The sequence below is a fragment of the Mirounga angustirostris genome, unplaced genomic scaffold, assembly GCF_029215605.1.
Source record: "Mirounga angustirostris isolate CCGP_5_RB_7025 unplaced genomic scaffold, mMirAng1.0.hap1 SCAF_7, whole genome shotgun sequence".
Lineage (NCBI taxonomy): Eukaryota > Metazoa > Chordata > Mammalia > Carnivora > Phocidae > Mirounga > Mirounga angustirostris.
This window is the reverse complement of record NW_026991715.1, coordinates 84,562,567-84,578,871: the sequence shown is the minus strand read 5'-3', so window position 1 is coordinate 84,578,871 and position 16,305 is coordinate 84,562,567.

The window sequence follows — 16,305 nt, the reverse complement described above, 5'->3', positions numbered from 1 at the left end:
AACAGTGAATTTAATTTCTTACTCCTTTTTAAAGAAATTGACACTAGAAATCATAGTTGATATGTTATGGTGATGATTTATACAAGAATGACAAGGTAGAACACAAATCAAAGAAAAATGGCCTTAGCTATACATCAAAAGATTAGCCAATGAAGTGTATATGTATGTGTGTATGTTTTATATTAATATAAATGTGTATCTATGAGATATATATGTTTATATTAAAATAAAATATTGAAATAATATATGAACATATATACTTTTAAATGATTTTTTTTAAAGATTTTATTTATTTATTTGAGAGAGAGAGAATGAGAGACAGAGAGCATGAGAGAGAGGAAGGTCAGAGGGAGAAGCAGACTCCCTGCCGAGCAGGGAGCCCGATGCGGGACTCGATCCCGGGACTCCAGGATCATGACCTGAGCCGAAGGCAGTCGCTTAACCAACTGAGCCACCCAGGCACCCCTTAAATGATATTTTAATAAACTTTTTCAATTAAGTGGCCACCTAGCTGTCCTGACTTTGCTGACAAGTGGGCTTTTCCTCTACCTGCTCAACCAAAACAGATATCCAACTGATGAGAATTCATGTTTTTTCAATTGAGGTGGAGTTCACCTACAATAAAATGGTAGAGCTTTTATTAATGTTTCTTTAATTCCAAATCAAAAGTTGGATTACTATATTGGATGTGGAGAGACAAATACCAGGAAGCACCCTTATAGATAACTTAAATAATTGGGCTCAGTGTGAAAATTAAGTTAGCAGCACCCCTCTCTATTAGATAAATTTAAATTTATTTAAATTTAAATAAACACATATATTAAGGTACAGTTCTCTGCATTTTGAGAAAGGTGTAGACTTTTGTAACAAGCATTACAAGCAAGCTATACAATTTATTAAAAACAATATATACAATGCATATGTGTGTTTGTGTATACATATACACACGTGTGTATATACCACCCCAGAAATTTCCCCAATCCTCTCGCCCCACCACAGACAACCACTATTCTGATTTCTATCACATATTGTGTTTGCCTTTTATTGAACACCTTATAAATGGGATCATACAGTATGTATTCTTTGGGTCTAATGTCTTTCCCTCACATGACTGTTTCTGAGATTTATCCATGGTGTGTATCAATTGTTGCTGAGTAGTATTCCATTGTATGAATCTACCACAATTTATCTATCCATTCTGTTGTTAATAGACATTTCATTTGGTACCAGTTTTTGACTACTATATATAATGCAGCTATAAATAACTTTGTACAACTCTTTTTATGGGATATATTCCTAGGAGTGAAATTATTTGGGAAATACCTAGGAGTGGAATTGCTGAGTGATAGGATATGTATAAAAACATAGACCTTGTAAAAAAAAAACTATCAAACTGTTTTCTAAATTGGTTACACCTTTTTCTACCACTACCAATACCAATGAATGAGAGTTCCAATTACTCCACATCCTGACTGTCATTTGATGTTGTCAATCTTTTAAATTTAGCCATTTAAGGATCCATTAGAACTTTAATTGGGGTTTTATTTCAAAGTCTGGATAAAGTTGAGGATAATAGACTTACCAACAATACTGGGTCTACTAGTCCATTAACATATTTCTCCATTTATCAGAGTCTTCTTTAATTACTCTCAGGATTTTGTAGTTTTCAGAAGTCTTGTGCTGCTTTTATTAAAATCATTCCTATATAGTTTAGGTACTTTGATGCTACTGTAAATGGAATTAAATTTTTTTTTCTTTTTAAATTGTTTGCTACTAGTTTATAGAATTGCCATTTATTTTTGTGTATTGTCTTGCATCCATCAAACTTGTTAAACTCGCTATTACATCTTAGTTATTTTGCAGATTCCTAGGATTTTTTAAACCAAAAAATTGCAATAATAAGCAGAATGCTTATTTCTTTCCAATCTTTATGCCTTTTATTTCCTGTACTTGATTTATTGCCCTGGCTTATGAGTTCCAGTACAATATTATTGAACAGACCTGGTGAGAGCTGACATCCTTGTTCCTGATCTTAGAGGGAAAGCATTTAGTCTTTCATAATTAAGTATGTTCTTAGCTGTAGAGTTTTGTAGATGACTTTCATAAGATTGTAAAGATTCACTTCTATTTTTAGTCTCCTGAGAGTTTTTATTGCAAATGGGTGTTGAATTTTGTCACGTTTTTCTTAAACTTTTAATAACTACCCTCATATTTATTATTTCTGGTAGTCTTCATTACTTTATATTTATATAAGTATTTATAAGCATATAAATACTACATATTTATATAAGTTTATATAAATTTCTTCTAATATCATTTTTCTTTATCCTGAAGAAATTATTTTTAGTTTTTCTTTAAGTTGATATGATCATATAGATTCTCACATTTATTTTTTCTGTTATATTATGAACTCATAATATTTCTTTATTTTCTGAAAGACTATGTAAAATTGGTATTATTTATTTCTTAAATGGTTGAAAGAATTCCCCAGTGAAATCACAGGGCCTGGTGTTTCTCTGTGGAAAAGTTTTCCATTTTTTGTTTTGTTTTGTTTTCTCTTATATCAGAAAAACACAAGAGATTTTTTTCATTGCATCTAACTATAGAATTTATTGGCATAAGATTGTTCATAGTCCCTTGTTAATTTTTTTTTTAATGTTTGTAGGATCTATAATGATAGCCCTTTTCCATCCTGCTATAGGTGACTTGTGTTTTCTCTCTAACAAAGCCTTCATGAGTTCAAAGTCATCAACCAATAATCTCACTGCCTAATGGAAAAAAGTGAAAAGTCAGCACAGGAAGATAACAGAAGCCAAATCTCTGCAACATATGATCTATACAGTGTCCTGTGTACAATAAAAAGCTAATAGATACGTGAAGGAAAAGGAAAAGCTTACTCATACTCAAGAAAAAAAATCAGTCAATTGAAATAGGACTGATACGATCCAGATATTGGAATTAGCAGACAAGAACTTTAAAGGAACTATTATAAATATGCCCTAGTACTTGGAGAAAAAAAAAATGATCATAATGAGTGAACAGATGGGGAATCTTAGCAGGGAAATGGAAACTATATTTTAAAAAATGGAAATTCTAGAACTGAAAAGTACAATATCTGAAATAGAAAATTCATTGAATATGGGTTTAAGAGCAAATGTGAGTTGGCAGACGAGTCACTGGATGTGAATATATAGCAATAGAAATGATGTAATCTGAAGAATGGAAAGCAAAAAAAAAAAAAAAAACCAAAACACCAGGGAAGAAAAAGAACAAAGCCTCAGTGGCCTGTACTTCAAGTGGCCTAATATATGTTCAGTTGAAATCCCAGACAAAGAAAAGAAGAAAAGAATAGGAGAGAAAAATATTTTTAAAAACAATAGCCAAGTCCCTCTAACTTGGAGGGCTTTAAACTCCCAACTCTTTCTTGCCTGTGTTGACAGAGCTGAAATACCTTTTTAACATTTTCAGCTTTCCAATTGTTGCTTTTACTACCAGAACCATAACTCCTACTGTATTGGTTTCAAAGAGGCTAAATTTAGACATACCAGAGGAGGGCTTTTAGGGCTACATATAAACTGTACCACGGCAGAGACAGCTCATTGCCACCCAACACCCATGTTCTCTTCCTTCCTCAGAAATAGAGCCCCAATTTGATATGGAGTCACATTTCCCAGTCTCCCAGCAATATAAGTTCTGACTGGTGAGATATAAGCAGAAATTGTTGGAAGGAAATTTGTGGAAGTCTTCTTAAGAGAGAAAGAGACAGCAGAAGAAAGACCCTTTACCCTTTATTTCTTCTCAACTTCCGGTATATAGTGTGGACATAATGGTCAGAATTTCAGCACCCATCTTGGGTCATGAATTGACAATAGAAAGATGGAGCAAAAAGTTAAAAGGAGAGTGGTTCTTAATTTCTGGGGAGTCATCCTCACCAGAACTGCCTACCACCAATCTTCTTTCAAATAAGTGAAATATGAATTTTTATCTTATTTCAGCCATTGTTGGTAGTAGTTGATGCTAATCCTAAATGATGTAAGTCCAGTGAGGCCCTCATATAAGTAATGCACCAATAAACACCAGTATACCCAGAGTATAGGACTTTTGTCAGGGAAAAAAGTAACTGCGGTGGAAAGACCGTTAGCCTGCAAACCGGGGATGTGACTTCTAGTCCTGCCTCTTCTAACTGTAGCTATGTATTTTTGAGCAAGTCTCCCTCTCCAGGCCACAATTTCCTCATCTGTGAAAATCTCTCGTTACGTTAAATGGTCCCTAACTTTTCTCCCCCCATCCCACTGAAACTTTCCACGATGTAAATCACATTTTTGCAATTTTAAAGAGTTTGGGATCTTTTATATATTTTTTCCCTTTAATTTGATCATAAATCTTCCAAACAAAACTCTCTTCATCCTTCAGGTTCCAAGGAACTTTGGTGACCAATATCAAAGAATCCATGTTCACACTGATTTGAGTCTGCTCACCTTATGTTTGGAATGGAAAGGATAAATTTTTGCAGTGTACCTCTCTGCTCGCAAATATTTCCTTAATTTTTTAAGAGGCTAAAACCAGTCAGTGGTACAAATAAAACACATTTTCAACAGTGCTGAGGCTCGGAACTGTGGCTGAGACGATGAAATGGTTTTATTTTCTAGACGACTATTTTTCAAACTAGAAATATGTTTTGCATCAGTGATGTGTTAAGGTCAAGTCAAGAAAAGAGACAATATGTCCCATGTCACGGAGACCAGGATAATGAGAGTGTTCTCTGGGAGCTGGCTCAGAGGCTGTTCATTTCACCGGCAAAAGGTTATACCAGACAGATTGTTTCTCATTTGATGTCTTAAATTAAACTGCTGACATGACCTGCCTCGAAGTAAGAAACATACGTGTTTGCCAAACAGACCCTAAAGAAAATCCCTGTTTTGAGAGAGTTGGTTCCTTTAGCTGCAGCCTTTGAGGCTTTTCTGTTTTTAAGGTATGCTTAGGAATTGAACCAGGTTTCCAACTGCAGTGCAGCTCCTAAAGTCTTCTTGAGGGAGGCTGGTGGATCTGAGGCTTGGTGGCTGGTCGAGGTGCTATGGGACTTAGAATTTAGAAATATCATACATCCAAGATGCTCATGAGATCACAGAGAAATTACCAAGAATAGAAAATTACCTGTAAGAGATTCGTTTTAATTATTCCCCTCCATTCTATCCCTGCCTTGCCCTCCTCTATGGCCATCTCCACCCATCACCCAATCAGAGCTAAAGGAACATCAGTGGGAGGTGGTCCCCTGACCAGCCACATCAGCACCACAGGCCCTATCCCAGGCATCAGAATCTGCATTTGCACAAGATCCCCAGATGATTCAGAGGGCCTGGTCCACACATTTTGAATAGGATTAGGCAAAGGTGATGTGCCAGGCACAGTTCTAAGTTGGGAGGATACAGCAGTAAATATAACAGACAAATCCTGCTTACATTGGGTTTACATTGTGGTGGGGGAAGGAAGAAAGATCAATAAACAAGCAGACAAGTAAGTATTAGTATTTCCGAGGGCCATTAAGTATTGGGGCAGGGAAAGCGGGAATGGGTGCTGATGTGGAGTGAGGGTTCCTATTTATAAATGGTGATGGGGGCACCTGGATCACACAGTCCGTTAAGTCTGACTCTTGGTTTCAGCTCAGGTCGTGATCTCAGGGTCGTCAGATGGAGCCCCATGTCAGGCTCCTGCTCAGCGTGGAGTCTGCTTGAGATTCTCTCTCCCTCTCCCTGTGCTCCTCCCACTCATTCTCTCTCTCTCTCTCTCTGTAAAAATAAATAAATAAATCCTTTAAAAAAGGGTGATCAGAGAAACCTTCACCTAAAGAGTGAAATCTGAACAGAGATATAAATGAAGTGAGAGGGCAAACCAGTGGGTGAGTGGTCAGAGGAGCTGAATCCAGTGTGGTCTCCCTCTCTCTGTGGAGTACAACATTTTACAAGCTGCAAGCTTTTCCAACTTCCTGGTCCTTGGTCTCCTCATCTGCCAAGTAGAAGTGAAAACACTCATAACAAATTTGTGGATGATTTAAAGAATCAGATATGATGCATATATGCACAACTGCTATTAACCCTGTGGGCCAGGGTCCAGGATCCTTGGTCCTTGGCCTCTGACCCACAGGAGTCCAAACGAGTGTGGTTCACAGTTACAGATGGAAGTATGAAAAGTTGAGCTTTGCACAGTCACCCTACTCTCCGTCTTCCCTGAGTGCCGTACATAAGCTCGGGCCTCACTTCCCAGAGCAGAGGCACCACCACATGACCATCCTTCACTGACTTCCTACCCGACATGCTTCCTACACCTCCTCCTTGTCACAATCTCACCTCCATGCCCAGCCCTTTAATATCTGCTCTCCTCTGACATCTATATGTCATCTTCTTCCCAGGCAATGGTCCTTGCCCTGAAGCCACTTCTACTTTCCTCTGGCAGGGAGTGTCCCCTCAGCTCGGTAGTTCTTGCCACATCTTCATATCCATTCCTTTGGGGCTCTGCAAGGTATAGCATCTGTCTGCTTTGTGAACCTGGGAGCTCTGTGTAAGCCCTCTTCTAGGATGTAACCGTGCATTGCTCAGTCCTGACTGCCGGCTGGGTCAGCAGACAAAGGGACAGTAGTGCCGCCCCCCCAGTGAGGGGCCCCACGAGTGTGATGTCTGATGGAAGAGAGCCCGAGGCAAGGGCCATCCTGCAATTCACCTGGTAGCATTTACTCCTCACAAACAATCAGTTCTTTCTGGCTAATTTGAGAGAATGTCTGTATTTGGTGTTTCTGTAATTTTGTTTTGTGTTTCAGTTGAGTAAGTGTTGTTGAATATCTGTAGAATGTGTGATAAATTTTTTGTAAAAAACTCAATAAAAGAAACATTAGCATAGGAAAATATTTTATGTTGTGTAAAACACTTGGCTGAGGAAATGTTTTAATGCATTATATCAAAATGTTACAGACGCTCTGCAGCTAGATTACAGGAGTGTTTGGCACTGAAGGACACCCAACTCAGCATTGCCAGGTTGGGAGAAAGGCACTGGGGGAGGCCTGGATGAGAAAAAGAATTAGGTCTTAGAGGTTTTCTCTTTGACTAAATCAACATTCATTCAGCACCTTTAGTGCAAAGCGCTGTTCTAGGCTCCTTGCAAGACATATGGATGAAAAATACAAACAACCTATCCTCCTGTGGCTTACAAGCTAGAGATGGTCTGGGTGTAAGCATTGATTCATTTGGCCCATCTTTAGAGGAGCTACTACGAGCAAAGCACTGTGCAGGATGCCGGGAAATAAGAACAAGACAGATGTGGACTCTGCCCTTGGTTCTAACAGGGATGAGGAAACATGTTCACAAGTTGTCATTAAAAATGTCAAATGTGATGAGTGGTAGATTTTGACATTAATGGTTTTATATCATACTTTTAAACCCAGCAACTCCCAACACTTTGCAGCCCTGTTTATTGGACTTTGGTTCATAGAATTTGGGTGACTTACAGTGTGGCAGAGATCACACTTGCCTTCTGTTGTTCATGCTGCCAACTCTCACCAAAATGCCCTTCACACCCCTTTTTTATCTGACCTTGTGGGCAATTCACATAGTAAATGCTCAATAAAAATGTGTGCACTGGATGAACTGGACCTGCTATGTGTTTGCCAAATATTATCCTAGTATCCCTCTCCATTTAGCACACATGTGGTCTCCTGACCTTAATTGTAATTTGAGCTGCCCCACATCCACAGTATGAAAAGAAGTTTAATAATACCATTCCCTCCACCTAGGAGGACATACAGCCCTATATTCATATGTCAGTTTCAAGTCTCAATGGTTCCCTTGCAGAGGCTGTAAACTTGCAGAATCCAGACCACAGACATCAGACATGTTTTGTTTCTTTGAAAACATTTGGTTTTGAATGGTTGAGACATTTACCACCAACTCCACTTCTAGTATTTTCTGCCACCCCCTCCCTCTTTTTATATTACCTGACTGCAAACTACACACACTTGAGCTATCGATTCCCAACTCAACCCATCTGCATACATCTTGGGTCTGCATTTTCAGGGACCTGTGGACCATTGCGGCTCTAAGTCCGACCATTCTTACACCATGAAATTTAGCACTGCAATAACCTCTGCTCCCAGATCATTGGAGAAAAAAACTGAACATCTTAGCTCACTTCTAAAGGGTTGCTGATCCCCTGACCTACACAAACGCCATAGTCATTGAGAAAATGTTGGGAGAGAGACCATAAGGGAGGCCTAGGATATTGGAACCTTAATACGCTGCTATCGAGGCTTTAAAAAAATAATTCTGTGGGCGCCTGGGTGGCTCAGTTGTTAAGCAACTGCCTTCGGCTCAGGTCATGGTCCCAGGGTCCTGGGATCGAGTCCCATATCGGGCTCTCTCCTCTGCGGGAAGCCTGCTTCTCCCTCTCCCACTCCGCCTTGCTTGTGTTCCCTCTCTCACTGTGTCTCTCTCTGTCAAATAAATAAATAAAATCTTTTAAAAAAATAAAAAAATAATAATAATTCTGTGACTTAAAAGCACCAGTTTTTTTTATTTTGCATAAAAATAATCTAACATTGGAGTAAAAAAATAGGAAGTATATCAATTTTTAATAAATACAAGCCACAAAATAAATTTAATAAATTATAAATGATAAAATTATTGAAAAATTAAATATTAAACATTCCCACATAAAAATGTAGAACATTTATTAATTAGGGAGCATTTTTAGAGTAATACTTGCACTTTAAATTGGTCTTAACTTTTTAAACATGCAATGTTGTAGACCTATAGAAAATGCCTCACTGTATTTGCACGGCTGGTCATGGCTTGGTCAGTTTCCTACAAGATGGTCACAGTGTCGAGGGCACAAGATGGTTAGGGGTAGGGTGGGAAATGGGACAAACGGTGGGATTCCTGGGACTGGTATTTATGGAACACGGTAAGAGAGCTCTCTTTTCCCGTTTGGATTTCCAAATGCAGTAGTCCCCCCTCTTATCCACTGTTCAGTTTCAGTTGCCCGTGGTCAACTGTGGGCCAGAAGCAGATGACCCTTTTTCTGGCGAATCATCTGACGGTCAAAAATAGTCTGACTTCACGTCACTACACCTGCGTCATTCACTTCCCATCTCATCACAGAGGAATTTTATCATCTCACATCATCACAAGAAGAAGGGTGAGTACAATACAGTAAGATATTTTGAGAGAGAGAGGCCACATTCACATAACTTTTACTACAGAATATTGTTATAATTGTTCTATTTTATTATTAGGTATTGTTGACCTCTTACTCCACCTAATTCATAAGTTAAACTTTACCACAGGCATGTATGTACAAGATTTGGTGCTCTCCGCGGTTTCAGGTATCCACTGCAGGTCTTGGAACATGTCCCCCGCAGGTAACCGGGGACTACCGTACAAGGGAAAGCAACCACCGTGTGAACATTCCTGGTAAAAATTTGGAAGAAAGGTCCACACAGATATGCCTGGTTCTCTTCCTGGAGGCTTTAGGGAAATTCCCAGCTCAGATGCTCTTATTCTGGGGTTTGGACACATGCTATGCAGATTCCTGTTCATGGAGGGTCCTCCCGGCCGGCCTTAGGGAGTGAGTGCAGTTAAACAGCCAGCCTCCAGCTGTCAGCGACTTCGGCATCAGCCTCAGCTGCAGAAGCCACGTGGCCAGTCACACTCTTCCAGGGCAGCCTACATGGGACTCCCTAGACAACATTTATTCCAGAGCACTCTGCCAGGTTGGCCAAAGCTTTGTCAGGCCTGCATCTTGGGCCATTCCCCACTCTTCTCCCTTCCCTTTATGGGCATTAATCCTTAATAAATATCTTGCTCCCCAAACTGCCTCAGCCGCTGCCTCTGGAGAATCAGTCTTTCAGTACTGAGAGAAGTCTGAGAAGGCAGGAGGGTGAGAAGATGGAGCTCTAATGCCAAATCACTCACCACCTGGCTGGCAATTAGGGCCCATTTTCTGGCACCAGCTGGTGGTCCTATTGTTAAAACTTTCCTCAGTGGTGGATTGCTATGGCATATTGGTGGAAGAGAATGTGCTAGTGACAACAATATATAAGGCACCTGAAACTTAGGATGCTGTGGACGTCAAGATAGGGGGATTAGACAACTACTCTAAGTGTCACTGATACTCCAAGGAAAGATCACGAACAGCTGAAGACGAGTAATGGGGAACTGAAAGCCAGAGATGAAAGCCTAGGGCCTCTTTGTTTGCCTGCAGTAAAGTTCTCCTCTTCTGTAGCTGGAGAGTGCAGCAAGGCAAGGACCAAGCCCAGGACTTCAAGTCAGAGTGGATGAGCCAACCAAGAAAGATCTGTTGAGCCAAGGTCAGGGTCCTGGCTGGGAAACCTGGCGCCTTGACACATGAAAACATCTGAGGGGATGCCCTCAAAGAATCTATGGCAAGTCCCAGTGGGAGAACAACAGTGCAGGCTTCTGAAGTTCTGGAACAAAGCCATGGTATTTTCACTGTGGAATTAAGTAGCTTGTGAAATACAACTCTAGCATACTAACAGGGCCCTACTAGTTACGAATGTCTGACCACAGGTAGGATGACCAATGCATCATACTTTGCCCAAGACTTTTCTAATTTCTCAGTTTCAGCAATGAAAGTAAGTCCCTTGTTACAGGAATCCCGTCAGTCCTGTGCAAATATGGTCACCCTAAGCGCAGGACACTAAGTGCACGGAGCCTGCTCTGCCCATCAAGGTCTGGTTCCTGTCAGAGCCACCGCATCAGAAGGCCCAGCAACAATCCATAATAAGAGGGACATGATCCATCTGGGATCAAGCACAAGCAGGCCCGAATACATAAGCAAACTACCTGACCAGGTAGCCCAGACCCATGGTATATCCCCTTGTTGCACATGCCCTTGCCTCAGCTCTTGCTTATGCATGTGTGGGACATCTTGTATGATTGGATGGAGATGGGCGGAAGAGCCAGAATCTGGCTCAGTATGTGGGTTTAAACCAAAAATGGAAGGCAGCTTTGATTTAGCCTCATCAGCAATGGCCTTGAAGGACAGTAGCAAGAGAAAATCTTCCAAATGGGCAGTCTCATGTGGTATACCTGGTCATCAAACTGTAGGAAGAGAACTGTCCCAAGATTAGAATATATATTGTGGACTACAGCAAATACGCTGGCTTGCTGGTCAGATGCCTAATAGGAAAAAGATTCAAAGGTTGAGGATAAGGCAGTGTGGGGCGGAGGCACGTAGATAATACACAGGCGTGCACAGGAAGTGTGCAGATCGTTGTACAACACGATAATGCCTGCCAGAGAACAACCCCGACAGAAGCACTACAGGAGCAGGTAGATAAAACGACCAGGCCAGTTGAGCTTATCCAGCCTTTGTTATCAGCCACATGGGTGCTGGCCTGATGGGCACCTGAATGAAGGGGCTGCAGCAGCAGAGATGGGGTCTATGTGCTGGACATATAGCAGGGACTCCCACTTACCAAGGCTGTCCAGCTCTGCCAGTCCTCCCACCTTCCAGCAACAGTGACTGACCCTGAATGCCCAAAATGGCATCATTCCTCAAGGAAATCAACTAGTCCCTTAGTGGTAAGTTCACTACATTGAGGATTTTTCATCCTACAAGGGCCAACAAGCAGTCTGTTGTCACAAAATAGATACATATTCTAGGCACGACTTTACTTTTCCTACCAACAGGGCCTCAGCTAATACTACTCTCCAAGGCCTCGTGTAGTAATACTTGATCCATTGGCATAGGAACCCATGTAACATTGCATCCCATCAGGGGACCCACTTTATAGCAAGGGCGTGAGGAATGGGCATGTGACCCTGTGACCCATGGTTTGATCATGTTATATTCCACACTGCCCAGGATATAAGACATGCCTTGAACAAAAGGCCTTTGTAGGGCACTGTGTCCCTGCAGCACTATGCTTCCAGTAGGAAGAATTCATGTGTTCAGGAACCAAGGAAGAGAAGTAGGAGTGGACTCCACTTCCAGTGACCCACTGGGGAACTTTGTGCTTCATGCACTTCCTGCAACCCAAATTTGTCCCAAAGGGGACAGACTTCCTCTAGGGGACACAGCAAGGATCCCATTAAATCCTAACTACAGCCGCTGTCTAGGCATTTTAGGATCCTTGTATTTGGGGAGAAATACAATGGGTACTCTTTGTATGCCTGGCCTAATTGTCACTCTAAATAGACAGAATCCGCAACACCATTAAAGAAAGATATGGTAATCCTTAGAGAAGATGATCTGGGTCTAGCCACCAAAGTTAGCAAAGGTGGTCCCTGAGGGTGACTGGAGGGTAAGAAAATAAACCTCATTATGGGCCCTGAAAGCACTTGCCTTGCTCAGATGACCACACCGGGAGCTGTAATTATTCACTAGTTTCCCCTTTCTAAAAGAGGCGCACGGGATTCCTGAACACATACAGAGAAGTAAATCCAAGCAGCTCAAAGGGTGGCATGTGGTGGACACTGAGACGTGCCCCCAGATCCCTTTTAGGGAAGAAGTTGCCGCCCCGCCGTGGGAGCACAGGGGACACGGTGCCAGCCGCCAGCTTTGTCATGGTCTGCCTCAGCTGTGGAGGGTGTCCTGCTCGCGATCACACCCTTCCCGGGGCACCTCTCATTTGGAGACTGAGCAAGAGGACCGGTATAAAGTCCTGGCCATTTCAGCCCAACACCATCTCCTCTGAAGGGCAGTACTCACACTAGGTTGGTGGAGGTTGGTTGGTCCTGCCTCATAGTGTGACTTCTTCTTCTGCCTAATCCAACCTTCTCTGCTTTCCATTCACAGCCATTATTCCCTAAAGAAAATCTTGTACCCCCAAACTCTATATAAGCATCTGCTTCTGGACAATCCATTCCATTTCCAGCTCTGAGAGGATCTTTGGCCCCAGAGCCAGGAATCAAGGGACAGAGATGAAGACTGCCTTCTAATCAGGAAGCCACCTGCAGGTAAGAACTGTCCTGAAACACTCATTGTCTAGACATGAGCAAAACAGGGCTGTAACGTGGCAGGTGGAGAGTTAAAGAAAAGCTCCAATCCACCTCCAGGCATCAGTCTAGACCTCACAGAGCTAAGCCACTTTCAGGGCTTGATGAATCGTTGGCTATGAGGGTTTGGAGCTTATAAGATAGGCGCAGCCTGCTGTGATGAGCAGCCAGCTTTGGACACAGGTATTGTGGGCAAAGTGGAGTCCAGAAGAGAAGATGATGAGAAGCTGCAGGGGATCTGCAGATCACAGTGGCAAGCCCTGTATTCAAGTGGCCTGTTGATTTGTCCATCTCACCTCCCTGCCCAGCCCCCCTGTCTCTTCTTCATGGCAGTGACTATGTGTCATTCCCTGCAGCCACTGTGGCGCCCAACATAGAGCCTATACCCAGGAGATGTATTTTTAGAAGGACTAAACTGAAATCCTAAAAGTAGCCAGCAAAGAGGCCCTATAGCTCAGATGACCCTCAGCTTTCCGGCCCTGCCTTAGAAGACTCAGTGTGGCCTCCTGGGGGAGGCAGTCAGTAATAAAAGCAGCACCAGTGATCACTGCCTGGGATGATTTGGGGGAAATTTGGAGTGCCAGAAAATCCTTGTATAGCTTTAGTTAAAACTACAGAGTTCTTTTGTTTGGTTTTGTTTCCTGGAGCATAAAAATGAGATGTTGATTATCTCACATAAGAGGAATTCTGGTGACAGGCTCTTCTAGGTTTAATTTTGGGGTTCAGTGATATTCTCAGGGGCCCCCTTTCTTTGTTCTTATGTCTTGGCATTCACCTCTGACTTGAGTTGACCCAGTCTGTCCCCTCGTGGTTGCAAGATGGCAGCAGCAGCTCCAAGTGTCATATCCTCACCAAAGAGTCTCCAGGGCAGGAAAGGAGACTGTGCCTTCTTGCATCTTATGTCTGTTTCTCAAGACTGAGAAAAGCTATATCGGTCATGATAAAATAGATTATATTGGGGCGCCTGGGTAGTTAAGCGTCTGCCTTTGGCTCAGGTCATGATCTCAAAGTTCTGGGATCGAGTTCCGCATCAGGCTCCCCGCTCAGTGGGGAGCCTGCTTCTCCCTCTGCCTGCCCCTCCCCCTGCTTGTGTGCTCTCTCTCTCTCTCTCTCCAATAAATAAATAAAATCTTTAAGAAATAGATTATCTTGTAGTAACAAATAAACCTCTAAATCTTAATGGCTTAAGACAATAAAAGTACACTGCTTCTCACCCTCCATGTCTTGCACAGATTTGCTAGCTCACTGTAACGGACCCACGCTGACTGAGGCTCTCACTTTAAAAAGAGCTTCAGATTTTGTGGTGGCAGGGAAGAGAAGGTTGGAAACTTTAGCTCCTGTTGTCAAATCCTTTGGCCTAAAGTGATACACGTAACTTCCTCTTCGATTTCATTGGCCAGAACTCTACCAAGGCCCTGCCTCACTTCAAGGAAATAGGGAAGCACAATTTGCCATGTATTTGGAAGTAGAGGAGAAGCCGAAATTAGTGAACATTAGTTAGGTCTTCCAAAAACAGCCTTCCCCAGAAGTTCCAAATCTTTTATAGCTCTTGGTCTGGAATTGGGTCACATGGTCATGACTAAATGAAAACCCTATTCAGGGAGAATGGAATCACTATCAACCCTCTGGGGCAATTCCGAAACATTTGTGCCAGCAAGTCATGGAGGGCGTTGATCTGGGTAGGCAAACAACAATACCTGTTGCTTGCTATCAAAGGGCTTATTTGGCAATATCTGTGAGTTAAAAACGTCCTCCATAGGAAGATTTATTTGCTCCTAGATTTAGAAAATAATGCTCCCATGAGTTAGCACCTTGCTCATGGACAATTCCTTAATCGCCATGGGAGGGTCAGATCCAAACAGATCCCGCAGTAGGTACTGTTAAGGATTTTGCCTTCATCCTCCAACAGCTCTGAGAGATGAATGGTGAACTTCAGGCAATAAGAGAAATTCCAGTTTGTTAGTTTTTCCAGAAAAATGAATTCAAACAAACAACCAAACACAAAGTTTTTGGAAGAAGCCAATTAGGTGTTTTTTACTCTAAGTTAATGAGGGACAGTTGAATTCAGAAGGTTCTGCCTTCTCCCTTTTCTCTCTACCCATCTAATTCACTCATAAAATAAAACTACACAAAATGCCATTGCCCTATTTTGCCATGGTTTGGAGTCCCAGATGTTTATGATTCTGTGGCAGCGTGAGGGCAGTTTAGTGAATGGTTGAAAGGGGAGGGGGAGAATTACAGCAGATGGTTGAAATTCCAGAGAAGTCAGCCGTAGCACCCCTGCTAAGATTAAAATTGCTCTATTTCTGGGTAGGCCCAAACCTGTAAGTTGTTTACCTATACAGCCTCCTTGAGAGAAAAAGCAGGGGGTTGGAAGAGGAGCCCAAAGCCTGTAGAACCAACTTGATCCCAACCCCAAAACAGGCATGTGGTGTGTGTGTGTGTGTGTGTGTGTGTGTGTGTGTGTGTGTGACATATGGCAACTTAAAACAGTTAAACATATGAAGAATGTTTTTCATTCACAGATGGTTAAAAAAAAGGCATTTATTTTTTTCATATGACACATTCTCGGGGTTTGGAGCCAAGCGCCTCCAGGGAGGGTCACCAATCCACTCAATGCCCCTGACGACTCGGGTTTATGTTTGAAGGTCTGCTTCAGCTGAAAGATGAGTAAAACCGTGGTTAAGTCAGACGTTCCCTGGTGGCTCTGGGGCCTAGGGCCACTGATTATTTCAAAAAGGCTATATGAAAAAGTCCAATTCAGAGCATTTGCTTCAGATGGATTCACCTGTTCAAGGCAGTCGAAGGAACAAAATTCATCCACGGAGTTAAATCCTTCCCATGGCACTTACCTGGCCCTGTTTACCTAGCCTCAGCTCTTCAGGAAGGGCTTCTGGGGCTGCGAAGAGAGGGAGAGAGTGGCTTTCCCTTTTCCTTTTCTCCAGTGAATAAAGTATTGCTGTTGCCAAGGTCTTCTCCTGCTGCTATGAGAGCAAATGGGGACCCTGAGTGTCCAATCAGGGCACCAAATCTCTGCACTGCTTGCAAAGACAACTATTCCACGTGGGCTTTTGACAGTGGAAAAAGAGAATTAATTAAATCTCATTGTAAAATTAAGTAGCATAACTATATATTTTAGAACTAGTGCAATTATGCCTTATCTTGGAGTATTGTAAATTTGTAACTGTGATGTATTACTAGAAATTTTCTTAGAATTCTAGAACTCAAGGGTCTTTAGAGATATGTAACCAAGCAACTTCCTTTTGTAAAGATGAGAACAAGCCCAGAGAGGTTATGTGAC